Raw genomic sequence first — 10,394 nt, 5'->3', positions numbered from 1 at the left:
TCATGTATTTCCTCCAGCTTACAAGCTCCTTTCGCGCCCTTGTTTTAAAAATTGAGTGCTCATTACTGCGTAATTATAAAATAACGTTTTTTTAAATATTTGCTTTTGGGGATTTCGAAAATTTTCCCACCTATCTTTATTGCCCACAGATCACAACAATCATTTACTATAATAACAAGCAATATTTTAATTTAGTCACTCAAATACTTTTATATAATGCCGATTTTCAGCACTGTATAGTTATATAAATCAAAAGTTAGAATATGATACAAATAAAATAAATTCAGCTTTGGCTTAACAAATTTAGTCTACGTATTATATTATTCATTTTATTTTGAATACCCTCTAAATGATTTAAAACAAGGTTCCCAATATTCGAAATATAATTAAACGCATACTATCATGTTTATTATTCACATGAGAATATGCGTTTAATTATATCAAGTAATTAATTTATAAAATGTATTCTATATTTAAGTCATTCAAATATATCTACTATGTGTGTACATATGTATGTTTGATAATTTTTTGTAATATACTACTCATAAAGTGAATTTATATACATTGTACATAATTATTAGGCTGTCCCGATTTTTTGATTATTTTTTTTATTTCTACTCATAGACCTAACATGGGCAAATCAAAAAGCCTATATTGTCATAGTTTGAGATTTATCAGTGAGAGTTCGATCGATGTAAAAGAATTAAAATGACTGCAGTCATATCAGTCCCATAAAATTTGTTAAGCGTAAGACCGGTATTTTAAGTTATTTTTTTTTGAAATTATGTAGTTACTTCAAATTAAGTCATTTCAGTTGTTGATTCATTAACAAGTAAAAACTTCTTTCAAAGAGACAGTGTTTGAATAAAATGTAATAAACTACATTCTCGCTATCATTCATTATTTGCTTCGTTTTTTATATTCTTCAATCCTATGTAGGAGTGAAGAAGATAAAAACATAACTAAGACCATAATACTAACTAATTCGTCGTTTGGACCGTTGAATGGTAAAAAGGTCTCACCAAAAGAAAGAGAAAGATTAGGAAATCAGTCTTGAAACAGATCCAAAACCATTTCGAGGTCATTTTGGCAAAAGAGATGTCATTTACTTTGAAATAAATTGTATTTTCTGGTGGAAATACGTCTTTTGTAAGCCTTTTGTACCTTCCTTAACATGCTGCTATGAGTAAAAAATTGTATTTCTTATATTTTTTTGTCATCGATTTACCCGTTGGAAATATAGGGAATCTTGTCTTTAATCAATTAAAGGGTTTATGATGTGACTAAAGATTTTCGATTTCCCTGTTTTATCAGAGACAATATTTCTTTTGTGCCGTTCCTAATTTTGTTCACCTTCCCCTTATTAATTTACCGGGTCGAAGATGTGCAACCTGGTTCTTATTAGGTCGATGTTGATTACTGCACTTGTTTTTAAACAATTTTTTTGGTTTAAATTAAAATTAGTCAGACCTTAACATGAGCATTACATATTATACCAATCAAAACTCATAACATTGATGAGTGGGTAAGAAACCAAATATAAATATCTGATAAAAATATAAAGTATATTTTTAATTTTGTGAAGTTAACATAACGTGCCATACTAGCTGAATCGATTTACTTTGCTCATTATATAATTACATTGAGTCATTTTGTCATGAGATAGCCTTGAGGCTCTACTATGTTCTGTACATTGTTTCAAGGTGGTTGGAAATTCGATTTTTGTACAATTTTATGTAATAATTTCAGTCTCTCTATATAACATTGTTTAAAGAAACTCACACTTTTTTCAAAATTAAAAAGTTTTTACTAGACTACGACTGGACAAAAACTATTGGCAAGACCACAAAGACATATTTAAGGAAGCTGCAAGGGAGACAGAAAGAGTAGATGACTTTATCAAGCGTCTGTGTCTGGACACTAAAGCAGATGTATTTGGAATAATATAACTCTTCTAGAATTTTTCTTACAAAAAAGATCTTCAAGGACAAGGGGTTAATCTGCAAAGAATGTAATGAAAAAATTATAGTCTCCACAGTTCCACCCCAAAAATGACCTGAAAGGCCTTAAACTTTGTCAAATTCAGTTTTTGATTTGGGGGAATAGCCACCAAAAACGGGACAGTCTAAAAAACATATAGATTACAAACAATTGTATTGTTCATTTGTAAAATAACATTTTTGTAGTGCCAAACAAGAAACTATGTACATCTGTATCTATTTATGTCTATCAAGTTATATTCATTTTAATATATCAGAAATTTAACTTCAAAGATTTATGGTCTTACTTTCATATTTTGATTTGATAAGTTTTGCCACTTTTTCGTTGACCTACTAAATAGTTATGGGCGATTTCAGAAAGTTTTTAAATTTTTGGTTTTCCGGAATTAATCCGTCTCCATTTACAAAATTTGGACAAATTACACTTATTTAGAATTTTTGCATAACTCTAAATCTGATAGCATTCTTTTTAGTTCTCTGACATCATTATTTGCAGAGTTATTTGCGTTCAAATAGCTCTACAAAATTCCCATTATACAATGAATTGTAATTTTTTTTTCAGAATTGGAAGCAATTTACTTTTTTCATAATTTTTTTACTAAAACTCAAGAGCTAAATTACAATCCTTTAAAGCATTCTGAACAATAATGAAATCATTTAACTTGGTGCTTTTAATTTGAAAATGAAAGGTTGAGCTTTAACTCCATCATTGAATTAGCTTGCGTTGGACATAGTCCAGCTTACATCAAAAATAAGCTAACAGCTCCCAGAGTGATAAAAAAACGCACTCTCAGATTCCTTGTGGCCCTAAAATGGTTCGTAAAGGCATTTCCTGGGACTCTAATAAACTTTGTTGCCAAAAAAGTGCAAAGTAAGCTGTCCAACCAGTCTCCAGGTATTTTAATACTAACTTGAGGATATACCGTATAATACCGTATCTAGAAAAGACATATACTTCAAAAAAAATTAAGGCAACCCAATTGAAAAAGAAATAATATAATTATATATTATTCATATTCTAAAGAACCAATATATTGCATCACAATAGCATATTCCTTTATTTTGTAGGACAACATACATTTGCGTGATATATTATTCGAGGTATACTCAAAAAAAAATAGGTGAACATGTAAATAGGAACACATTATATACAAAAATTATATTTTATATTACCTTAAATACCACAATATTTTTTTTACATTACTAAATATAATTATGTTTTGTATCTAAATTATGTAAACTTAAGAATAAGAATTTATAAGGTACATACTATCTTCAAGTCTTTATTAAAAGGATCTATGGAAGCTATGTTTAAAAAAAAATGGTAATTTTAAATTCTATATTTGAAGGAAAAAACCGTGATTATTATTATTTTTTTTTTTTTAAATACAATAAGTTTATATTTATCATAATTAATAAAACAAAGATTAACTCTTGGGTATTTAATAAAATATAATCTCTTCCTTCCTTCCTTCAATCTAAAAGGATGTTCCAAAAGGGAATTAGATTTGTTCATCATATGAGCATGATATATAATTTGAGTATTTTGTGAGTTGATGCAATTTGACTGAATTGAGTGTAACATCTGTTCCTATAGGAAAAAAAACGAAAAAACATGCATGCTGTCGTGAAAAAGTATAAAAAGGAACATTGGTATAACATAAGAGTAGAGTACACTGTTGAAAGTGCTACCTGATATATTTATAACTTACATATTTTAGATCCAAAAAATAAGAAATTTTAGGGGTCAAGCTTATGTAAATATAGATTATTCAGGTAGCATCATAAAAACAAAAGTACTCCCTGGTTCATATGATTATTTTTTCACCAGATATTACTATTATTATTCTTTTATTCTTGACAAAACAACATATATTATCTATGTATTGAGTAACTACGTGTGAGTATGCCCATAAAAAACGATGAGTAACACTGAATATTGCTATTGTAGTTATCTTCTATTTTGTACTTAGAGTGTATCGTTTGTATAACGCTTTATAACTTCAGGGAATGCCTGGTATTACCATTATTTATAAATTTAACTAGAATTGGACTTGGGGTATTTTTGGGAAACCGAGTATCTCTTACTAGTATTCTGTTTTTATATCATTTGTAAATACAAGATTTTTTTTTGTAAAAATTGTTCTCAAAACTTTTGCAAAATTCCATACCAAAATCACAATTAATTTTTTATTTTTTTCGCTAGAGATTTAAGTCTATCTAATATGTGTTTTTATATATGATATACATATTACCAAACTCTTTATAATAAATAAAGTTAAATTATAAAATCAAAATCTCGTTATAGATAATTTTCGGAACCAATGTCAACTTTATTAAACTGTTACAAATACCCTTGGGTACTTAAAATGTTATAATTATTTAAAAGTAGCATTGAAATATAGTTTTAGGAAAAACTACTAATTTGTATAATATGGCAGACATAATAAGTTGAGGTAAAAGGAAATTTGTATTCTGCTATCTTTTTTGTAAAACAAGGTATATCTTGTTCATTATTGGTCAAATGGGATCATACAATAAAGTCCTGCTGTATACGAGACCATACTAATTCGGTTCGTGTTGCACAACGCATCCGACCCCCCACCCTCCCCTTTCATTCTTCCCTTTACATGGACCAACTCTATCGCTTGAAGCTGGCGATTGAACAGAAGCGGCCAGTGTTGGTGAATAGGAGACAACAAGACATCATCAAGCTCAGGGTTCCTTGGTAGAAGTTCCGGGCATCCGCCCTTTAGTCTGGATCTTGCACCAACTGACTACCACATGTTCTTATCTATAGGCTATACATTTCAGGGTACAATTTTAGCCTTAATAGAGGCCTATGAAGATTGGTTTTCTTTGTTTTTTACCAATAGGGACAAAAGTGTCCACGAGAAGGGCATTATGAAGTTGGATTATCGTTGGTAACCAATTATCGAACAGAACAGGGCATAATTGGGTTAAATTGATGATTATAACACTTCTTATAAAGCATTAAATTGAAGCAAAAAATAGAAATAACTTTTTTTTAACTTATTTTTTCCAGCCTCTTTATAATCAATGAAGTTAAATAATATAAAAAAATTATTTATTTTCTTACTTCATTTGATTGACTCAAATTAGATTTTTTTAAATCCTTTCTTACCTTGGTTACGAGGAAAATAGAATTTGTGGAAAAACTACATGTTGGTATAATATAGGAGACATACGTTGGTATGTTTTGTTGAATTTTAGTGTACCCGAGTTATATCAGCTTCCGTTAATTGAGCTAAAAACAAAAAGTAAGTGTTGCAATTGTCTCCGGTCTCTTCTATCAGAAGTCATTTCAAGACTTTTAAATAAACTCTCTCTTACTCAACTATGATATTATATACGCAGAGATTTATAAAATTGATGTAATGACTTTGAATTAACATTTTATCCTCTATACTTTTCAGTATACCCCTGAAACATTTAAACCGATTATGTTTGATAACTTTTTTTAACTTTATAACACATTGTTTGGCATTTATAATTTAATTGTCAATTTTTAATCAAGTTTTAGTGGTTTAATATTGTATTTGGCACTTTAAAAAATCCTCTTCGGTTTTTATTTAAGTAAAAATCCAGCTTGTTTTTATGTTTTTGTAACGCATATGTCATTAACTGCATTAAATAGATAATTTATTAATGTAGATTCTTTTGACGTTTGATATGATAAATATTTTGTCGATTGAATTATTTGGATATACAAATTCAGAAAAATAATATTTAATGTATAATCTTTTGATGTCTAATTTTGGGAACAAAGATAATCTTGTCCTCAATCATACTAAACAGTTTTTTTTGTTTTGTTTTTCATATTAGCTAAGGCTGATATTTTAATTTATTGTTCATGTTTGTGTAATGGACAGCTTCCATTTCTCAAATGAATCTGGTTTGATCTAACCATCATAAAATATTTGCTTATAAGTTTCATGTTTTTATCTTCAAGTATAAAGCCCATGCCAATATAATAAACATTCCAATGCGCATCTCTAGCATAAATAGAATAAGACTTTTGTTGAGGTGAATGATAATGTCTGTATTTCATATTTTGTTCTTTTGTTTCATTTTATGAGTTACTTATTAATCACAATTCATTCACAGCTTATTCTTAGTAATCAAGAGTCAATAACGCTTATTTTTTAATGAAAATGAGAGGAATAAAGATGAAACAATAGATGAAATAATTAAGTAAATGAAATTATAGAAAATTAGCCATAAATTATAACAAAAGTTAAGGAACACCAAATTCGCAAGACAGACATCTACGATTCAGTGTATGTATATATCTGTATATGAAGTTTAAACATTTATTGATAAAATACATTTCTTCCTTTAGTAGTCTGATTTTGTTTATGTTGATACGGCCGATGCGTAGACATATATCTACGTGCCAATATGTTGAAAAGTAAACATTCAATTTATCTCAAAATTTAGCATGAAGTGCTTAGGAGTATTAAAAAACAGTGTGTAAAAATTTCGTTCATCTCAGATCATTTTTTAACTTTCGGCCTAAGGTTGATAGGCATAACAATAAAATATATGCACTATTTATTTGAGATGATAGAATGTTTACGTTAAAAATGACTAAATATCAAAACACATACTAATTCATGTTTTTTTTAGTGTAGCAGTTTTCATAAATATAAGTACATCTGTATCCTTACCAGTGCAACTCTGTATGGATCTGATTATCATTAAATATTCATGCATCACTTTGTTAAAGTAATAGAGAATCCTATAGTTCAGCATACAATAAAAGCAATCTCTTTCTTAATTGCATGGAAAATGACATATTATTATCATTGTCAAAAAAGCAGATATAAATCATAAGTCATTTACTTCAAAAATGAAGGGATAAACACACATATATATGCCAAAACATCTACAGGGTATACAAGCTATTGTTGCCGCAAAAATGTTTTTGTTTTTTTCAAAAGCAATTTTATCTCCAACCAGTGGCCTTCAATTCGGTCTCTATTTTAGGTCGAAAACGCAAGCAAGCCTTCGACAATTGGTCACTTAATAAATCCTCGAATTCCTTCTTATTTCCAACTGATAAGTTCGTCTTTGGTATCGTAGGGGAGTCGGTTAGCTTGTTACTCAGTTGCACTCACTAAAAATAAACAATCATATTCAGATCCATCAAGTTTGAAGGCCAAAATGGCAAGAAATCTTGGAGCCAATTGAGACTTTCTTTTAGAGGTACATGCTGCCACATGTAATGTCTCCCAATGACAACAATGTATTTTCAGGGATTCACGTTGGTATCTAGCACGTCCAAGTAAGTATAAATGTTTAGCCTGAGGACTTGGCGAACACATGAAAAGTTATAGCTTGACCTTGGGAGCTAAACTCCCCAAACACAACGAGGTGATCTCAGCCTATACTAATGTTACCACAAAATAATATTTAGAGGTCTCAAATTCCCTCATAACTTTACAAAAGAACATCTCACTGAGTCTCGACACGGATTTCAAGGAGGGCTCTGTACATTTTCCAAATATTTAGGTCAACGATTTCGTCAAATAATTCCATTGCAAAATTGAGCTATATAACAAAAAAAAGATCATCTACCTTATTAACTGGTTTTGCTCAAGATAACGCGCAAAAGTGGTGACATGGATGATATGGGCACCTTATATTTCCTCTGCACTTTTCAAACTATATCATAAAGAAAAAAATCTCTCATATTGCCCTATTTTGGAGAGTAATCGTTGTTTCTTTTTCTCTCTCTTTAAATTTAGATGGTGCTATTGTAGTTGTAGTAAATCAAAATTAGCAATTTTCCCCGTATTTGATAAAAAATAATGTGGAAACCCTCCATTAGTGCTCTTTGTATTATACACCCCAAAATTATTAAAAATGGTTCTAAATGCGTATTTCAACATCTATCGTGGGCCTACACCTCTAAGTGTATATATATATAAACACGCAAGATACATGTAATAACCCGCTTTTACTCCTTTAAATCTATCTTTTATCATAAATTTTTTAGTAGGCCCCTGATACATTAAATCAAATTATTTGCATTTTCTTTTTATTTTGATAATAACTTATTTAGGATTTGTTCATATATTTAGGGATTTATCAATCTGAGAACTTTGCATTAGATCGGTTTGTTTTTTAACTATTTGCTCAGTTTCAATTAATGCTAGTTTGGAAAAGTTGGGATTTGGTAAAGAAATATTTTATTCAATATTTCATTTCCCTACGATGTTATCTTTAGGCATCACATGCAGTTCAAAGTTTGAAAGGAGACAAAAGTTCTTTACTGCAACAATAAAGATAAAATATAGCATTAATCCTTATTTTACAAAATTTAATTTATTCTAACCTATAAAAAAGATTCTTAATTTTATTTCTTAAGCTACCCTATGAAGTAAAAAGATTGAATAACATAAAAAAATTTTATCTTTTCTTTCTGAAAATGTAAAGGAGATATGCGCACTATTCATAGATCATCAAATTTTGCTAACTTTTTCGTTCACTAGACAATTTCAGGACAAAAAAAATTGTTATCTTTAATAGGTTAGAAAAATGTTTATCAATTCATTTTCGGCAAAATCACTAAAAATGTCTTATTTGTACTTAATAATGAGCAATAGCAACTAAAATTATTTGATATTCCAACAGAAAACATGAGAAAAATGATAGTTTACTAAAACAATCCCAAACAATTTTATAGTGCTAGTATAAACGTTATTAAAAATATCGACTTTATATAATAATTATAAAAACAATTAGGCATTTCAAACTATTAATGATCATCTCTTTTATTAATCTCCTGAATGAAACCATATATTTACTATAATTATATCTATTTGTAAAAGTAAATTATATCATTTAAGGAAGCTGAAGGGGAAAGCATTCATGGAACTCAAGTTCGGAGTATACTGAGAAATCTTATTCAATTTAAAAATCGGAGTGGGATTTATTATTAATTAGCTTCCTGTCATAGCTGCATATATGCAGCTTAATTAATGAAATCTCATAACAGCGCAGCTTTCCAGCAGGAGTTTTTTTCACAAAGATGGTTTTCAAGGATAGGTGAGCTATCTGAAAGAATGTAATGAAAAACGTGAAAATTAGCCAGAGAGTTGAGTCCAAATTGGGTGGAAACCATCGAAGCACAAACTGTTTTTGGGGGAGCTAGGGATCTTGAGTGAGTGGCTTCGAAAGTATAAATAAATTGATATTTTAATTATCTAGAATATAATATATCAATGTTTATCCCATGAAGAGTATTGCTGGTACTGTTCTCAAGGAGTTTGTAGGAACAAATTTAGTCGAAGAGATATAAGAAGGATAAACTGAGAAAAATAAAATAAAATGGACTATCTTTTACTAAGCATCGGATAAAAAAACTTGATTAAACTATCTCTCCTTCTTCGTTCTCTTCTCTTATGAGAGCAAAGTTATTGAAACAAAATGTTATATCAAAACGAACAAAAATTTATAAAGTTCCTATTATTCATGTTTTTACATGTAATGGTACAATAAATTGTAATTGGAGAATCAGGTGTTTCTTATGGAATCGGCATCTATTCGGCTACTATTATATATTACTGGTATTTAACAATTTATTACTTTTTTAAGTTTTGAAAAAAAATTATTTATTTTAAACATATCTGTCAAGATATAAAAAGCGGATAATGTAGCTGTCGCATGGAAACTTGGATGAACATTATACTTTAGGGAGTCTTCCTCCAAGTAATCGCTAGAAAATTTTCAGCTAATAGTTTGGAAATCGAGTCAAGATGAATTAATAATATGCACGATGCAGAACTTAACTACTACCTAAATATTCTATAAATTCCATTTGATGGATAATCTTGAATATTCACCGACTCCTTATACTCAAGTAAACGAATTATTAATCATGTTTTCGTCAAAATGGGCAATAGAAACAAATTCTAAGCTGCGTATTGAGATGCTGTCAATTACATGGATTCCTCCAATATCTGATTAATGATTATTTCCTCTTTCCTGTATTATAGCAGAAAAAGTAGACGGAGGGGGTGGATAAGATAATTTACAAAGTGAAAAAAATATCACAATTTTGTAAAAATTAAATAAATAACTAGATTATAAGAATGTACTATTCATAAAAACCTTTATACAAGATAATGTTCATGTATTTACATAAATACAAGGTGAGACAAAGAAATCCTGCGGTTCAGATTTTCGTATGTTTTCGACATATATGACGACGAAATTAAACAATGTTTTTGTTTATTTTTGAAATAAAATAAACATATAAATGTTTCACTTTCATCCTAAACACCGTCAACAATAGAAGAATTCAAGCCTATTACATTTTTAGAGGCAGAACGCAGATATTTTGTTGTGATGATTTTGGTGAATAAC

At 29.1% G+C, this 10,394-nt stretch overlaps 1 protein-coding gene across 7 annotated transcripts in view; it reads right to left on the bottom strand.

Annotated features, from left to right (window-relative positions):
- LOC121114281 (3',5'-cyclic-AMP phosphodiesterase 4C) overlaps positions 1-10,394 on the bottom strand; it is a 404,803-nt gene that overhangs the window by 314,392 nt on the left and 80,017 nt on the right. The window lies entirely within an intron of this gene.

The sequence above is a fragment of the Lepeophtheirus salmonis genome, chromosome 3 (assembly GCF_016086655.4).
Source record: "Lepeophtheirus salmonis chromosome 3, UVic_Lsal_1.4, whole genome shotgun sequence".
NCBI lineage: Eukaryota > Metazoa > Arthropoda > Copepoda > Siphonostomatoida > Caligidae > Lepeophtheirus > Lepeophtheirus salmonis.
Note: the sequence above shows the minus strand (reverse complement) of the source record. Positions and strands in the feature narration are given on the sequence as shown.